The sequence below is a fragment of the Hydra vulgaris genome, chromosome 03, assembly GCF_038396675.1.
Source record: "Hydra vulgaris chromosome 03, alternate assembly HydraT2T_AEP".
Lineage (NCBI taxonomy): Eukaryota > Metazoa > Cnidaria > Hydrozoa > Anthoathecata > Hydridae > Hydra > Hydra vulgaris.
This window is the reverse complement of record NC_088922.1, coordinates 48055334-48075548: the sequence shown is the minus strand read 5'-3', so window position 1 is coordinate 48075548 and position 20215 is coordinate 48055334. Positions and strand designations below refer to the sequence as shown.

General features: G+C 28.1%; 1 protein-coding gene across 1 annotated transcript in view; it reads left to right on the top strand.

The window, feature by feature from the left end:
• Positions 1-20215, top strand: part of LOC136078223 (uncharacterized) — a 45965-nt gene that overhangs the window by 11132 nt on the left and 14618 nt on the right. The gene's annotated exons all lie outside the window — the stretch shown is intronic.

Below are 20215 nucleotides of genomic sequence, written 5' to 3'. Positions count from 1 at the left end.
TTATTAGTTTAGAAATATTACATAAAGAATCATACCAAGATAAATAATCATCATTAAAATCACATTATAATTGTAGTGTTTCTTATTTCATATTATAATTGTAATTATTTTTGTAATTGTAGTAATTATCTTAATGATAGGGTTCCCATATCTCTGGATTTGCCCGGAGATCTCCGGATTTTAAGGCAAAAAATAAGCCTCCGGGGGATTTCAGAAAAAAACATAAAATCTCCTCTTTTGGAGATTTTTACTTAGTTTTTATAAAAATTTCATTTTTAATACTTAAATTTTGAGTATATTTAGAACTGAAAATGTAAAAACTATTAAATGTAAATTTTTTTTTGTCATTCTACCAATTTATTGAAAATGCTCAAACAACACGTGTTCTCTTCTCTTCATTACACAATATGGAAAAATGCGCGCGCATCCAAACTTGCGAAAACGAAAGTTGCGACCGTTAAATTGCATTAAGGTCATAAAGTATATTGGTTTCTACTACACAAGAAATTATTCCTTGAATTTAAATTTGACGTTTAAAAAGTAAAAGAATTGCGACACTATCAATAATGTAGTCCAAAAAAAATGTTTTCTAGTTTAAGAAAGGGAGAAATGATTGTGAAGCCAAATTAAAAATTTGGCCAGCTGGATCATATATATTTGTTTCTCACAAATATAAACAAATTTCCTTATGTTAATCTTATTTATCTGATGCTTTAAACGCTTTCATTTGGATAAAGCTTGACAGTATCCCTATTCGGGATCAAGTTTAAGGCTCTATTTTATTTATAAAAGAAAAAGCCTTTTTTTATGTTAATAAATCATTGTGCCGTGACCAATTTTCCAATTTATGAGTTCAATAAGTATTTGTTATCAAACAAAGACTTATTGAAAAAGATGGTTTCAACAAAAATATATATTGAGTATAATTCATCTTCCCCTGTTTATAGTTCTTGCTCTGTTCTAACAAATGATTGGTCTATGGCAGTAAAGTTGATAACTGATGCAAGTGATTAGTTAGATACAAGTAAATAATGGCATTATTTACTTGTATCTAACTAATCACTTGCATCAGTTATCAACTTTACTGCCATAGACCAATCATTTGTTAGAACAGAGCAAGAACTATAAACAGGGGAAGATGAATTATACTCAATATATATTTTTGTTGAAACCATCTTTTTCAATAAGTAACCTGTAACCAATAAATAAAACCTGTAATCAATAAGTTCCTGTAACCATTATTAATGGTTACAGGATGACAACAGAAACAAGTTATATAATGAAGAATTAATTATTATTATTTGCTTGGTTAATTTTTTTTCAAACATCTCCTAGCTGATATATATATATATATATATATATATATATATATATATATATATATATATATATATATATGATATATATATATATATATATATATATATATATATATATATATATATATATATATATATATATATATATTAAAGTCATAAGATTATTGTATAATTTATTTTAAATGACAGTTTGTTATATCTAAAAGTTATTTGTATGTGCTATTTAGAGTAGAAAAAAAAATTATTTAGAAAAGATCACAATCTTCAAGATTCGTTTAAGATTTTTTACTACTTTCAATTTAAAGTGAAGTTTAAATGGATGATATTAGGCTAGAAGCAGATATTAGTTTAGAAAATGGAAATGCTAATAGGCAAGTTAATCATTACAGAAATGAAAGTGCTTTTATTGTTTAGACACAGAATTGAAGAGTGAAATAAGTCAGTGTTTTTGTTATTAGATATTTTTAATAGGATAATATTTGTTTATTTTTACTGTATCTGGAATTTTAAAACTTCAAGTACTTAAGCTTTATTTTATTTTTTCTTCAAGGTTGGAAAAAAAACTAAGTATAAATTGTATGATTAGTATTGTTAAATAAATGAAGCATTTATATCTGTACCTCAAAAGTCAAAGGTTGGTTGTCACATTTTAGCAATTGCTTATTCTTGATGGTTAAATCTATGCTATTTTTTTCCTATTTTATTTAATTTGTCTTGAGGCACATGAAATATAATTTTGACAAAAATAAAAAATAAAAAGTTGAATAATAAAAGTAAAAAGTCATTTCTGGACAACAGACGTTTTTCCTTTGAACATTGTGGGGACACCAGACTATTTATATTGACCTAACTTTGTTTCACATTGTTGTAGGACAACAGTCTTTATACCTCTGTTGATACTGAAAAAACTATAAAGGTCTCATTTTCACAAAAAACTGGACAACCAACCTTTGTCTTCTGAGGTACAGATATTAGGATTAAAAGTTTATTTTAGTTTAAAGTTATTTTTAGTTTATTTTTAGTTAGTTTCAGCTTCAGTTATCTTTTTTCTTACTTTAGACAACTTTATGGAGGAAATGAGGGGAATAGGTAAAAAATTATAACTATATATATTATATGTAAATATTATTTTATCGATTATTTTTTTGTCTTTAGTGTCTGGTAGAAGCATAACTGGTAGGGCTGTGTTTTATATGTTATATTTTGTAAGGAGAAATATGTGCAATAGGTGAAATAATTATTTAATAAATATGACATTTTTTAACTGTTCGCGTTTTACTCATACTTTTATTAAAATAAAATTTTCACATGTTTAACCATTTTTATTTTACTCTAATTTTTTTTTTTTTTAATATTTTTGGCATCGTCTTCTGTTACCTGTGAAAATGGTAATGTTATGCTTTATATTTTGATTAAATAAAATTGCTAATACTTATAATTTTTATTTTATACTTCTATTTGTAATTTTAGAAAAAAAACAACCAAAAGGTTGTAAATGTCTTCTATCAGTGATATTCATAACTTTTTTGTTGCTGCTTTTTCTTCAGTGATTTTTTTTTATTTTTAGTTTTTTTAATTTTGTAAATTTTTTTATTTGTAATTTTTTTTTTAATAATATATGTTATAATAATAGTATATGTTGTATATTTGATTTGTTTTGATCTTTTTTAATTGAAATTTTATTTGTTTTTTTTACAATTAAACTTAAATATAGTTAAATTGATTCATCCAATTATCATAACATAATGATGCTACATTCTATTGTTAAAAATAATTGGTAGTTTAATTTATTGAACTCACTGCTTTTAAAATTTACTATAAGCCAAGACGATATATTTAGCTATAAAAATGCAATATATTTATATCTTAATTTGATTTTTCATCTTTAATTTTTATAGTTTGGCTCCTTGAAGCATTTGTTATTTTGCTTTTTAATTAAAATATTTTAAATCTATTGTGACGTCTTTTAAATTAAACTAAAGTTTACTAAAAGCCAACATGAAATAACGTCATTAAACAACACCGACAAACTGCATCATGACAGCAACTGAAGTATGACAACAGGTTACCGAAAAGCAGGTAAATTCTTTTCCAGTTTGTTTTTTCTTTTATGTCTATTTATCTGTTACAATTTTTATTTTAGGTTTGTCGTATGACGCATTAATGCAATATAAAAGATCAAAGTTTACATATTTTTTTAAATTTGTAATACACATGTTTGATTGTAAATTAAATTTTTTTTGTTTGAAACGTATTTGTACTCAATTGCTTAGTTATTTATAATAAACTTAGTTATTTTTAATAAATTTATTTAGTTGTGTACATTTAACGTTTTTAAGATAACAATTTTTTTTTAAAGAAAAATTAATCAAGGGGATACCAAAAAATTAATAACTCCTGTACAATATAAGTTAACTTCATATTAATCTTAATAAATAATTAAAGTCCATGTTATAAAAAATATTACAAGAATTTAGTTGATATTTTCGTCAATTTAAAGCATGAAGAAGTGTTATTATTTTGTGTCAGTAACTAAAACGTATCGTGTTGAACTTAGGAATGTCGAGGAAAATAGTTCTGCCTTACACTGATATGACCTATGTCAGTTTTAAATTACTCAAATAATGTTAAATAATTGGTAAATTATTTTACCTCATACTTTTTATGCTAATTTTACAGATGGATTAATTTTTTCAATTTGAAGATATCTTTCTAAAAGGGTATTAGTTAAGGTTTCGCAACTTTAAATTGTGGAAAACAACCACTATAAATTAATTATGTAACAGACAGACCATAACCCGTATTACGGGTTACGTTCTGCTAGTAAAATATGAATCAGGAGAAAAAAAGACGTCCAATTTCGTTAAATAAAAATCTATTTTAAAGGAAAATGGTAAGAAAACAAAGAAAATTTGTAAATATAAAGTTTAACGAAGTTGCTAAATTTACAACAAGTAGAGTAAAAGAAAATTTAGAAGAAAATTCAATGTGAATCAGAGATTAAGTGATTGAAGACAATAAAATTCAATGTGAATCAGAGATTAAGTGATTGAAGACAATAAAATTCAATGTGAATCAGAGATTAAGTGATTGAAGACAATGAAATTCAATGTGAATCAGAGATTAAATGATTGAAGACAATAAAATTCAATGTGAATCAGAGATTAAGGGATTGAAGACAATAAAATTGAATTTAAAATAAAATTACTGAAGACAGTAATAATTAAATGCAGACCTTCCAACTCTCACGGCTTTACCGTGAGACTTGCGGTTTTATAACGAACCTCACGGTTGATCCAACATTCTCACGGTAAATTTTAAAAATTTTCCAAAGAACTTTTTTTTTCAATTTACTTCTAATATTTTAGCTTAAAATAATAACAATATATATTTTGAAAAAGATTGTGATTACATCAAAAACTAATGAGTATTAAGTGAACAAAACAGATCATAAAACCGGCTCCGACTTGTAAATAACTTTAAACATGAGTTTTTTTATATAATAAATAAAATCTGAATTTTTAAAAATGGTGTCGAAGCAAACATATAAATGCAAATGTGGTAATCCTGCAGTTAAGCGGCCTAAAATAATTTTATTTTTTCGCTTGATGCACTCTCGTCAGAGGATGCTTTTTAAACATTAGAAATATTAAGTGAAATAATAATAAAAAAAAAAGATGCTGCCCCATGCCAAACCCTTAGTCGATGTAGCAGCACTTCCTTGTAGCAACAGGCTATAAGATAGTCGATGTAGCAGCACTCCCTTGTAGCAACAGGCTATAAGATAGTCGATGTAGCAGCACTCTCTTGTAGCAGCAGGCTATAAGATAGTCGATTTATGCACTGAAGCCAATAAATATTCCTTTTGTTTATATTAAAAAGTCACTACTTTGAGCAAGTCTTCACACGAAAGCGCAGCAAGCGAAAAAATAAATTTATTTTAGGCCGCTTAACTGCAGGATTACCGCAAATTTAACTCAACATGGTGCCAAGATTACCCTGTTAGGGCTGTTAAAGGTAATATTTACCAATTTTACTGTGATCCGTGTGTTAAAAAACTAACTTTTCATCATCAAGGAGTTAAATCATCTATCTATCAATGCTTTTTCTAACTTCAGCATTACCTTTGTTTTTACATTTCAATCTACTATTGCAATGAGAAGAGCTAACAATTCATTGTCTAAAATCAGCAATGGAAAGTCTAGGCAAAAAGCTGGCTAAGCGCATTATTCTACCAAACAAACTGAAAAACATTTCATTGGTTTTAGAAATAGACTTAAAAGATTCAAAAAATTATATTGATACTCAAGATATTTATCTTGGAGTTCTAACAAAACAAAAACTCAGCCTTTGAAACAGGAATTTCACAAAAACAATATAAAGAATTTCATGATGCTTACTATTTTTTTAAGTCGTCTCTTAAATATATTAAGCACAAATTTCCTCTTAATGACGATTTAATTGTTAATGCTGGTTGGGTGGATGTTTTAGACCGTGAAAACTCGAAGTGGGAGCAAGTTCAGTATTTTTTGACCGGTTCCCACACTTGATGAATGGTATTAAACCTGATGAATTGTATGAGGAGTTTAGCGATTATCAGATTTTAAAGAACAATGATTTTGATGATAATATTTTTGAGGAAGCTAAGATACCTGAAAAGGTTCTTGATGATATTGGAGGTGAGCCTTTGTTTCACTACAGAATTGACGTTTTATGGTACTATATTTCAAAAATGGTTATTCGCAACACTTTAGTTAAACGTTTTAAACTGCTACCAAAATTAGCTGAAATTGTTCTCATTATTCCCCACAGTAACGCTGAGTTAGAACGATTGTTTAGTATTGTAAAAAAAAACAAATGACTTGAGAGATCAGCATTAAAGTTGGATGGGACATGATCAAGTATTTTAGCTATGAAAACAATGTTTCCCGAGGCTACTATACCGTGTTTTCAATGGAAACCATCTTAACAGCTGTTAAAAACATCAAAAAAAGCAACAGAAATGTACAATGCTAAACATAATGAATAAATATTATTTATTTACTTATAAAATGTATCTTTTCATTCTATTTTAATTTTTCTTGTTTGAAAAAAAGCCCTTTTTTTTTTAATTTTACGCTTCCCAAGGTTTTTGTGTAAATCTCAAGGTTTTTTTTAATGAATGTCAAGGTTTTAAAAAAAATAGATTGGAAGGTCTGTAAATGATTTAGTTCCAAATAAAATGATAATATTAAAAGCACTCGAAGTAAATAGATTAAATAATGGACCTGAAACATTTGTAGCAAGAGATGGATGGTTAACAAAATTTAAAAAACGCCACGGTCTACGGATTTTCTCTGTTTGTGGAGAGAGTATGTCATCCACTGAGGAGCTAGCAAATTCATTTAAAAATTATATTGCTGAAAGTGGCATTTTGCCTGAACAAATATATACAGTTGCGAAAAATAAAATAGCACCACTAAGCGTATTTTCCTTTTTGTTAAGAAAACACCATGCAAAATAAAATTTTTTTAAAGCTTTGCTGTTTAAAATATTAGCTAACATGTTTATTTTCTAAAACAAATCATTTTGGGAAAAAAACTGCTTGATGTTGCTCGATTTTAATCATAAATGCCAAATCTGACCGAAAAATAAAATAGCACCACACACTCTTTTGTTGTAAAATACTCTGAAAATGGTAAAAATAATTGTGAAAATTGCAAGCGTCTGGTTTTTTTGTTGCTGTTTTATTCGTTCTATGTTAGTGCGTATGAGTAGGAGATATTTACATATAAAAATGAGACGCTGAAAGCATTGCAGTGCAGAAAAACGAGAAATGATCCGAAAGTTGATATCAGCAGGGAAATCTTATAGAGAAGTTGGTCGTTTAGTTGAGTGTTCCAATAAAATGATAAGAAATGCCATAAATTTCAAGAAAAGCCTAAAACACGTGGTCGAAAACGCTTTATTTCAACATTGCTAGCCAATCGCTTAGTCCGACAGGCTAAAAAGGAACCTTTTAAAACAGCTACCGAGTTGAAAAAGGACTTTAACATTGATGCAACAGTACAAACAGTTCGAAGTTGTCTGCAAGTTAATGGATTAAAAGCGTGTAGCCCCAGAAAAGTTCCACTTCTAATTGCCAGACATGTTGTAAAGCGTATTGCGTTAGCTAAAAAACACTTAAATTGGCCACTCGAAAAATGGAGGAATGTTTTATGGACAGACGAAAGTAAGATTGTGCTTTACGGTGGAAAAGGCTCTCGGGCGTACGTCAGAATACCATCGAATGCAGAATACAATCCAAAATATACCATCAAAACTATTAAACATGGAGGTTGTATCATAATGATATGGGCATGCTTTTCTTATTACGGAGTAGGGCCCATTCATCACATTGCTACTATTATGGACCAACACGTTTATGTCGATATATCGGATAAAGTGATGTTGCCGTATGCAGACTATGAAATGCCGTTGTCCTGGGTGTTCCAACAAGACAATGACCCAAAGCACACTATCAAGAAGGCGAAGAATTGGTTTGAGGAGCATAAAATGAACGTTATGGAGTGGCCAGCACAGTCGCCAGATCTTAACCCAATTGAGAATTTGTGGACTGACGTAAAGGAGGTGGTTGCTGCTGCCAAACCCACCGCAAAGGAGTCACTTTGGAACGTAGTTAAGGAGACATGGAGTGAAATTCCGCTAAAGCAATGTCAGAACTTTGTTAACTAGATGCCAAGACGTTGTGTAGCCAATAAAGGTCACGCTACAAAATACTAATATGTTAAGAAATAACTAATATTTATTGTAAAATGTTTAAAACAATTGATCCATAATGTTTCCTTATTTTAATGGCCGTGGCGCAGTGGTTAGAGCACTTGCTCTAACCACTGCGCCACGGCCACTTAATCAGGAGATCCGAGATCGAAACGGACTTTAGACATATTTTCGCGTCACGGTAAGGAAGAAGGCGTGAACTTCCTGGTTAAATGCACTTCCGCGGTGCCCTGTGGCTAGACCGTAGGATATAAAATAAAGTACACATTAAAGCTGTGGTGTTATCGTTTTTTTTGCGTTTTATTTGATTTTTTTGAATTTTTGTTTAATAAATGAATATTATGTATTAAAACTTGTATATTTTGTTTTTTATAAAAATTATAAGCCATTTTGCTTTTAAATATGTATTTAAAAGATTTTCAAACTATCAAAAATATTTAAAACTTTTAATTTCAACCAATTTTTGGTCGTGGTGCTATTTTATTTTTCGCAGCTGTAATTATGACGAAACAGAAAAGCTATCATGAGCAAATATATGTGATTGTTTTCGTTTGTTTTGGCAAATAATGCCGTACTTAACCAAGATTTATTAAAACTATTTTTGTATTTCTTTTTAAATATAATTAATAACTACGCTTATATGATAATAATAATTTTCTTTTGCAAAATAAAACTGAATTTATTTATTCTACACAGTTTAGTTAGTAAAAGAAACATGTGAAAATATTTTCCAGACGCTAAGTATTTTTATACTCCTTTTTTCCCTATAAGCAACTTTTCCCAATCAGAAACTTTTTTATTGAAATTGGTTCAAGTGAGTTGCTTATGTAGAGGGTTCACTGTATTTAATGACCGAAGTTTTATGTGGCCGAAATTTCGTAACTAAAGTTAAACGAATACCATATATTTGTTAAAATTTGTAAGCAAAGTTTACGATTTTACGATTTTACGTTTACGAAGTTTACGAGTTTACGATTCCGTATTCGGCTTCATTTAAATAAGATTAGAAAAGTTAAATAAAATTTGCCGGTTACTTATCATGATTTACAAATGCCGCAATAGATAAAGTCCTAGATAAATTTTAATTTATCTATGACTAATTCTATTGCGGTATTTATACATCATGTTAAATAACCGGCGAATTTTGTTAAATAACTATTTAATAAAAAATCTATAATATTAATAGATGAAAAAGATGTTAGAAGCAATTTATAATTGTTAAAATGTTAACGGTTACGTAAAATAATTAGATATTCCAATTGTAAATAAAAAAATACTGGAAGTTAACGTTATTACATAAAAGAATTTCCTCATTATAATTAGTTTCCGTAAACCGTTTATTAACATTGTTTGATAGAACTGTCTGAAGTAGCAAATAAAACAGTATAAATAAAAGTATATAAAATTCTTATAAAATAAACTTCCTTTAACTAATCATTGATATTGTTTAAAAGTATTGTCTAAAAGTAGCAAAATCTATCCATAAAACATAATTATTAAACAAAATCATTAAACAAAACAATTTGGCTAAACATAACTTTAGTTTTTTCACACACACATGCATACATACATACATACATACATACATACATACATACATACATACATACATACATACATACATACATACACACATACATACATACATACATACATACATACATACATACACACATACATACATACATACATACATACATACATACATACATACATACATACATACATACATACATACATACATACATACGTACATACATACATACATACATACATACATACATACGTACATACATACATACATACATACATACATACATACATACATACATACATACATATATATATATATATATATATACATATATATATATATATATATATATATATGTATATATATATATATATATATATATATATATATATATATATATATATATATATATATATATATATATATATATATATATATATATATATATATATACACACACACACACACACACACACAAATGAAAGAGTCGACTTTAAATCCGGGGATTAGCGTACTTATTTGATAATAAATTAAACCTTTTAAATAATTGCTTATTGATTAATTTGTTAATGTAATTTTATTACCAACATTATATTAAACTCATTTGATGTATTCAAAGGTATACTCCTCAATACCAATAAAATTTTTTTTTTTCCACAAGCTCTAAAATTCGAGAAAGCTATACCAATATTAAAAGGTGGTGATAATGAGAACATTAGTAACTATCGTCCAATTTCATTACTTTCTGTATTTTCTTAAGTTTTAAAATTTTGTAAAACTAAATTTAAAATCATTTTGTCAGCTGAGAACCAAGAAGCTGTATGTCAATATTATGCGTTTTTTATGTTTTCTATCAATAAACAACCATCAACCAGTGGGGCGTGTGTCTAGTCACAAAAATAGTAGAACTTAAGGAAATTTTTAAATAACCAGTAGGACTTTCTGGCAGAAAGCTTTTACATACAAAAATCTGAAACCTAATTTTTTAAGAAATACAATAAATAGACGTACGGCCTCCCGGGTCACGACTGGCAATCTTATAATCAACAATTTATTATACAGCAATCAACATGGATTCCAAAAACCAAATCTAATGAATATGCAATTCTTTAATTTACTGGAACATTTTAAACTCATTTAAAAATTCTAAATTTACTTTGGGTGTTTTCATAGAATTTACATTGATTTTACTTTAGATGTTTTCATGGATTTAGCAGAAGCTTTTAAAATAATTGATCGTAAAATTTTTATAAAAAAATTTAGAGTGGTACGGAACTACTGAAAATACATTAGTTTAGCTAAAAAGTTATCTATATAATCGAAAGCAATTTGTTTATGCGGATGAGAGCGCATCATTTAATTTGTTAAGTATTACATTTGGAGATCCTCAAGGATCAATATGAGTACCTCTTCTATTTTAATATATATTAATGATTTATCTAGAGCTTTCAACCTAATGACAGTTAAGTTTGCTAACAACTCATAATTTTCGTTTCTATCATTATGACATTTCAGCAACACGACCATTGAACGAGTCAAAATTTCTGAAAGATACTTGCTACCTAGTAACTTGCCTTATCTTTTTATCAATGATATAATAAGAGTTTTAGTAACAATTTTTTTAGGTGTCTATATTGATGAAAAACCTTCACGGCGTTAATTTTTATCCAAAAATCTCCCGATCGCAATTTTGCGCGTTTTCAAACTCGCAGTTGTAGTTAGTGGAAACCATGTTAAAATAAATATGAAATTTTAATAGACCAATCATATCAAAAGTATTCTGTGAGTGGTTTCTATTGGTACAGACATTTTGCGCTAAACTTAAATTTGATTTATAAGCAAACAAGCGAATGGATCACTATATATCTCATCCTACCATTTTTTTAAATTATATCTTGAGATTATACTCTCACATTGATAAAATAATATCAAATTGATGTTTACAGAAAAACTATAACAAAAAATGGACACTCTAATATATAACTATTCTCCTGAATAAAAATTATTTATTAAAAAACTAAAAATCTATAAGTAAAATAATTTTTTAAACTTGGTTTTTAAAATTTTTTAAAATTTGGTAAAAAACCAGCATTAAATAATCTCCGTAATCAGTTTAAAGAGATAATGAAATATAGGTAATCTAATTAGAAAATAAAATAAAGTTCTTCTTAGAACACGCTGCTATGAAAAATATTTTAAATTGACTTGTAGTTCTTTTAACCTCGTTGCAGAAAGGTAAGCCGTCAAGTACTGCCAGTCAATACCTAAAAAACAAGAATATAAAATTACTACTGTCCTATAAATTTATCATACATGTTTTATTTTCATTTAATTTGTTCTCATTTATAAAGCTACACACATTGAAATTTAAATAGGTTGTTGAATGACTTTAGATATGTCGTGGATTAAATAGCTAACCTTGGGCTTAACTTAATCTTAAACCAAATGAATAACTTAATTTTAAACCAATAGAATAACTTAACCTTCAACCATTAGAACTACTATATACATCTACACCTTAATTTATTCACAATAAATAGATAACATAACATCAGAAAAGGTGTCTTCTTGTTGATATTTTTATAACACACAATATTTATTAAAACTAATAGAAATACATTACTTTTGTATTTTGAATATGCTATCTTTTTCATGAAGGTTATATAAAATTATCTAAAAATTATATAAATAAAAGCCAAGTCTAAAAAAAAATTAATAACTATTATGAATAAATCAAATGAAAATCAAAATGAAAAATAATTTTCAGATATGAAACTATCATTATCACTAAATAATAAATGCTTGTATATTCTTTATGATATTTGCCAGCAAATTTTTTAATAAAAACCCATACAATTAAGCAGCTTTGCAACCTACAGTGCTTGCAGTTCCAATTTTGCAAGTCATTACATTTGTGGCACTTATTTAGAAATTTAAAATACTTGCTTGGGTGTTTTATATATCATGATTTTACTTAGATAACCTTAATCCAAACATCAAGGTTAATAATAATCTGATACCTTGTATCAGATTATCATAATTTGATACAAGGTATATCTGATACCTTGTATCAGATGTTTATCAACTTTGAAAAACAAACTACAAAATGCTCCTGTTTTTGAACAAAAAACATGTAAATGGATATTAATGAATATAAATGATAGAAACACAGTTTTTTTAAGATACACACCAATATATATATGAAAAATTATTAACAGAAAACATTTAAATTTGTAAAAATAGAAAATTCTGTTAACACTTTAGTTCATTACTAATTTAATGTAACATTATATTCAAACATCCTGTTTAAAAATACTAATTAATTGTAATTCCTAAAACACTTTTTTGTAGCTGTTAATACTTTTTATTCACATTAGTACTAGTATTTACATTCCTTGAAGTCTTTTAATAATAAAACTTGTAATCAATAATAAAAAACATTTATCAATTTAATAATAACTTAATAATAAGCAAATAATATGTAACCAAGTAAAAAATTTATCCTTCATAAAAATATTTTATGAACTTATGATCCAAGTATACAAAAAAAAATGCAGAATAAAATCCAGATCTTTTGCATACAATTTTAAAATCTAATGAAAACATAACTTTGAAACGCATATTTACAAAATAAAACATAACAAAAAAATACAAAACAAAAATATTAATTAATATAAACAATTATGAAAATCTAATAAAAGCGGTTGTTTTTTTTTTATTTTGTTTATTTGGCTGAGGTAAGCCTGCTTACCTCAGCCAAATAAAATAAAAAGTAATATTTAGTGTGTTTAAATATCATAAATAACACGATAAAGTAGAACAAACATTAACTTACTTCATAGAATGATCTGGTTGGATTTCTCGGTTAAACATGAACAACACTGATGTGTAGCCACTAATGTTACAGTCAGATCAGATTATCCTGCTACTGGTAACATGTAACCCAGTACAATCTGCTTCATGTCCTGCTGCCTTGTAGGATACGCCTTTAAGGCAAAGGCTAGGAGATGCCAACTCCGATTTAAAACACCCCCTGCCTTGGCGCACTTGGTTGAGTAAAGGCTAGAGATGGTGTCTCGATAAAAATACTCATCTTGGGCCGATGTTAAATGCACCCGGCTACTGTCTTATAGAAGGCCTCCTAGGCAAAGACTTAAGGGGTAAGCAGATTCTATCTGTTGACCAGCCTCGCACCCCTTCTTCATCTATTAGGCTGGCGCAGATGTATTTTTAATACATTGTTTCCAGTTTAGGATGTTGAATGCTGGATCTTCTTGACTCTATGCATGGGTTTTGCTTGGGTCTCTGTTTTTATGACTAGGCAATTCATTCTATTATCTCCTAATAAGGGTACAGCTCAAAAACTCAGATTTATGGTTCTGAGGCCGGCTGGTAGTCAGGTTTCCCAAACTCTGTGGTAGCTCTCAGAGAGGCTGATTCCATCAACAACTGAAAAATATCAAAGTATTAACAGTGCCATGTTGCGCATGGATGGTGTCCCTGTTTGTACTTTTGGTGTGCATTGCGGAGGCCACATTTGGAGCCCTTTGTTACGGCTTAGGGTTTATTAGAAATAATGAAGCAATTGCTTGGGCTATTAAACAGTGTTCTGAGTACTATATATGCTATAAGTCAAGTTCTTCAATCTAATTTAAAAATGAATAAAGTACCAAAAACTATAAAACACAAAAAACCATCATCATCACCAAGTTCTCTAAACCAATCATTCACTAATATTCGTGGTCTTCGAAGTAACTTTTCTTCTGTTGAATCTTATCTCTTGCGAAGTTCACCAGACCTACTTGCTCTTTGTGAGACTAATTTGAGTTCGGCTGTCTCATCTTGTGATCTTAGTGTTGATGGTTATCTTCCTCTAATTCGTAAAGACTCTAATAGTCACATGCTTAGCCTGGGCATTTACATTCGTAAGAATTCACCCATTTGTCGTGAAACTAGGTTTAAATCCACAGACTATTCTTTCATGAGCTTTTGTTTAGCACCACTTCACTCTATTGCCTTTCTCTTTGTTCTATATTGTTTTCCTTCAACTCTAGGCTGCACACTTTTTGACGTTATTTCTGATCATATTGACCAAGCCCTCTCTCTTTATCCATTAGCTAATATAATTGTTGTTGGTGACTTTAATGCTCACCACTCTGAGTGGCTATTCTCAGGTCATGAAATCTCGTATCTCATCTCAAAAATTAGACTCTCGTGACTTCTGGAGAATCTTTAATAATATCAATAATAAGGACAAATCTATAATTCCACCTCTCTTGTATGGTTCAGACTTTGTCACCTCACCTAAAAACAAAGCTGAATTGTTTGCTAAAAACTTTTCATCAATATCATCTCTTGATTCCATTAGTTGCGTTCTACCTGATATTGCCAACAAACAGGTTGATCCATTGCTTGACATTTATATCACTCCAGCATCAGTATCTAAAGTGATTTCCTGTCTAGACTCTTCTACAGCTTGTGGCCCGGACAACATACCTGTTATTGTCTCGCAGAAGTGTTCTCCGGAGCTGTCGTCTTTACTCTCAAAACTATTCAACAAGTGCTTATCAGAGTCTTGCTTTTCAGCCTGCTGGAAAGCGGCATCTGTTATCCCTATCTTCAAAAATTCTGGAGAGCGATCTGATTCGTTTAGCTACCGTCCCATTAGTCTTCTTCCTATCATAAGCAAGGTTTTTGAATCTTTAATTAACAAACACTTAATTTCTCATCTTGAATCTAATAACTTATTTTCTGACCATCAAAATGGAGTTCGATCTTCTCGTTCTACAGCTGATTTGCTAACAGTAATAACTGACAGGTTTTATCGTGCATTAGATGAAGGTGGAGAGGTTAAGGCCATCGCTCTTGACATTTCAAAAGCTTTTGACAAAGTTTGGCATGCTGGTCTTCTCCATAAGCTTTCTTGTTACGGTGTATCCGGCAACATCTTTAAGATCATTGAATTCTTCCTTTCCAATCGTAGCATAAAAGTTGTCCTCGGTGAACAACACTCTTCTTCTTATTCTGTAACTTCAGGGGTTCCTCAAGGTTCTATCCTTGGCGCTAAACTCTTTTTAATTTACATTAATGATATTCCAGATATTCTAACATCTAAGGTGGCATTGTTTGCTGATGATACTACCATTTATTCTTGTCGTGATAAGAAACCAACACCCTCTGATTGCTTGGAGGGGGCATTTGAGCTTGAAAACGATCTCACTTTTGCTACAGCATGGGGCTCACAGTGGCTGGTGAACTTTAATTCAGATAAAACTCAATTTTTTTCAGCCAATCGTTATCGCAATAATTTAGATCTTCCTATATTTATGAACCTACTCTTCATCTTCTAGGATTAATTCTTACTTCCAATCTTTCTCGGAAACCATATATCAAATCAGTTGCAAAATTAGCATCTGCTAAGGTTGCATCTCTTTATCGAGCTCGTCACTTTCTTACTTCGGATTCTATTCTCTATCTCTATAAATCTCAAATCCGGCCTTGTATGGAATATTGTTGTCATATTTGGGGCGGTTCTTCTAGAGATGCCTTTTCTCTTTTAGACAAGCTGCAAAAACGCATTGTAAACATAGTTGGACCTGCTCTTGCAGCCAACCTCCAACCATTATCACATTGTCGTAATGTTGCTTCTCTTTCTCTTTTCTACAAATACTATAATGGGCACTGCTCTAAAAAGCTAGCGTCTCTTGTGCCATCTACTATAATTCATTCTCGTGTTACTCGTCATTCAATTAAGTTTTATCCTTTTTCTGTGACTGTTCCTTAGTGCTCCAAAAACGCTTATTCGTCTAGTTTTTTTCCTCGAACATCAGCTCTTTGGAATTCGCTTCCTTTATCTTGCTTTCTTGATTCATATAATTTGCAATCTTTTAAGTCGTCCGTCAATCGTTATCTTGCTCTACAATCTTCATCTTTTCTCTTTCAGTAACTTCCAACTTTAATTAGTGGCTGCTTGCAGCCTTGTTGGAAGCAAAGATGTTTAAAAAAAAAAAAAAAAAAAAGAAGTTACACATTGCAAGTTAAGATATTTGTAAACATTTATCATACAAATTTATATATATTATTTATACCTACTAATAAATATTATTTTTACAAAATATATATTATCAAAAAAATTTTAAATCGAGTGACAAAGATTATTTTAGGTTTTAAGACTTTTTGAAAATCAAAAATGTCAATTTTTACAAGAAAAAATACAATATCTACATGATACTGTATTTTTTGTATATATATATATATATGTATATATATATATATATATATATATATATATATATATATATATATATATATATATATATATATATATATATATATATATTTATATGTATATATATATATATATATATACATATATATATATATATATATATATATATATATATATATATATATATATATATATATATATATATATACATATATATATATATATATATATATATATATATATATATATATATATATATATATATATATATATATATATGTATATATATATATATAGGGCTACTATAGTCCTGATTTAAATAATACGAAGAATATGTACAAATACATATATTCTTCCATGAACAAAAAATATAACTTATATTTCAACATATTAAAACATTCACTTTTTGACCAATTAAGCCATGAATCTTGGTTATTTAACTACATATTTTAGTGTAGACTGAACCAAATGTAAAAATATTCCAGTCTGCATGACATTTAGTTTTGATAGTTGCGCGAATAATTCGCGTTGGGAGATTTTTGACAAAATTAACGCCGCGCTTTTAAGGAAAAACCACTGGTTTGTGCGGTAAAATTTTAGAGTGTAGGTATTTTATACAAAACAAGAAACTTTATTAGCAAGAGCACCTTAATTCGATCATATTACTCTTTAGTTCATTGCAATAATAAATATACAAACATTGCTTGGGGTAGCATTAATAAAACTAAACTTAAACCTCTCTATCGGCAACATAAACATGTGGCGCGCCTGATAAATTTCACAAACCTTTTTGCTCAAGCCAAATCTCTTTTACATAAAATGAAACCTGTCAATATTTTTATCTGAGCCAAAAGTTTTTAATATTATTTTTTAATGTATAAATCTTAAATCCACTTATTGTATTATATATATGATCATTTCGTAACTTGCACTTACAAAGAGATAAAAATAAATATATTTTATGAAATTATAACTTTATTCGACAACCACTTTCTCAAACTAATTTGAGTTTTTTGTTTCATTTCGCGTATCACTTTAATAAAATTTAATTTTGATTGTTATAAACGGAATCTTCAAAAACTAATTTTTAAACTAAAATTATACTAATATAATTTAAGTTTTTCGAAAATCTCATTTTCTTTCTTTTTTTTTTTTTTTTACATTATTATTTTTTTATTTTTTTATCAATGAGCAGGTATTCACCTGGTTATGTTTTTGTTATGTTATGTTATAAAATGTTTTGTTTGTGATTATCTATTTAATTAATTTTTATTTTTTAAAATTTAAACCTTGCATTATTTTGTCTAAGACAGTTATTTAAAGCGTTTTAAAGTTAGCGGTTCCCGGAGACAAGATCTAATAGCCTTTTTTGAGTTTCCTTTATTTATTTGTTATTACTATTATTATTATCATTATTATTATTATAAATATTATAATTATTAATATTATTGTTTTTTGGGAGAATTTATCATAATTATTTATCATAATTTCTTATTATATATATATTTATATATATATATATATATATATATATATATATATATATATATATATATATATATATATATATATATATATATATATATATATATATATATATATATATATATATATATATATATATATATATATATATATATATATATATATATTGTAGGAAATTAATTATGTGAAAATGCAATCTTATGACTGACGATTATTTATGTGTCGATTCTTGCACAAATCTCTACCATACGTCTATAAACCGCATCGTATTTGATACGTATCTAACACATTTAATATTCAACAATAAATTTAGTTATGCAATTAATACAATAAACCGTTTAAGTAATCATTTAAATTGCTACACACCAATATTTTCCAACATAATCGAGATCCTTTACTCTGTAAACTAATAATTACGTTACGTATTCTTTTTTTTATAAAAAAGACGTGTTAATTAACACGTCTTTTTTATAAAAAAAAAGTTTGCTTAGAACATAGAGGTCTGACTACAAAAACACTGCTTTGAGATAAACAATAAAATAAATTTAATTTTTCCATGCATATAAACCTTATAAAAAAAGCATACTCTATAAAAGTTTTAATTTTTATTTAAGAAACATATACTCAGTTTTTTTCAAGAAAAATGTCAAGACAGTAAAAATAATTAATACATATGATAATAGCATTATCAAAAGTGGGTTCAAAACATATATTTTTACAATTAAGCCACTGTGGCCCTTGAAAAGTGAACATTAAATGGTAACTTTATACTACGTTTTTGTTTTTTATTCAACTTAACAAATCTTTATACATTTAAATTTGGTGCCAAAACTTAGGATATTATTTTTTTAACAGCAAGAAATAATAAATTATTTCTTTCCTCATAAAGTAGGTCCTTAATGTCAAGATATTTATTTTTTACTTGACTAATGATTTTATATTGTCAATTAATTTTGATTCAGACTTTTTTTTATACATGGTTTGGGTTGTCTTAAGCTATTACCAAAATTAAAAAAGATTTAATCCTACAAATATTTAAGTACATATTAGAACAGTTATTATAAGATATTCTTAAAAATTACAGCTTTCGTAGCTTATGCCAGTTTTTTACACTAGAACTAGGTTCTCATACTAAAAATAATGGCTTCAGTTAATTTGTAAAGATATAAGTTTCAATTAGAAATTAGGAGTTCATAGTTTAACTTGCACTTGGAGTGACTACCCAAGCAGCTTCTAAAAAGTATGATTAGTCATAGTTCACTTGACTAGTTAGTTTGACCTTCTGAATAATAAAGTTGTGCTTTTCTTGGGTAGGGCTCTCTTTCTTATATTACAATATGCTATATATATGCAGATAATGTCCACCTGGGAAGCATTTAAGAATACTTAACTATAAAACCGTAGTTTCTGCGCAAGCAATGAAGACTCTAGTAAAAGTCTTAGCTACCCAAATAAAACTCACTTTAGAGTATCAATCGCAGTTTGATCACAAGACAGTATTGAATTACTAAATGCAGTTTAATAATTTAATATGGTGTGCAAAGATGTTTTATCAAGAAAGTTTAGAGCTGAGCAGATTTTTGTGTTTTAAAAGACTCAGAATAATTTATTTAAAACTATTTTTAATTCAATATTTATCAAGTTACTTTTTGATCAATAATTGCAGTTATAGTTTTTTTTACCTTATTCACGTACCAAGGCCGAGGTAGACTACAGTCTTAAAGGCTGTTCAGTTTTTATTTTATTTAATGTTGTTACAACCCTTTCTCAAACTTTTAACCCCAAAATATGAACCTTGACAAACAAGGTTGTTGCGCAGTGAAACAAAGTGAGCGTGGTACTACTCAGCCTTTATCAAGAGCTTTAAAACGTAGTTTTGAAAAATACAGT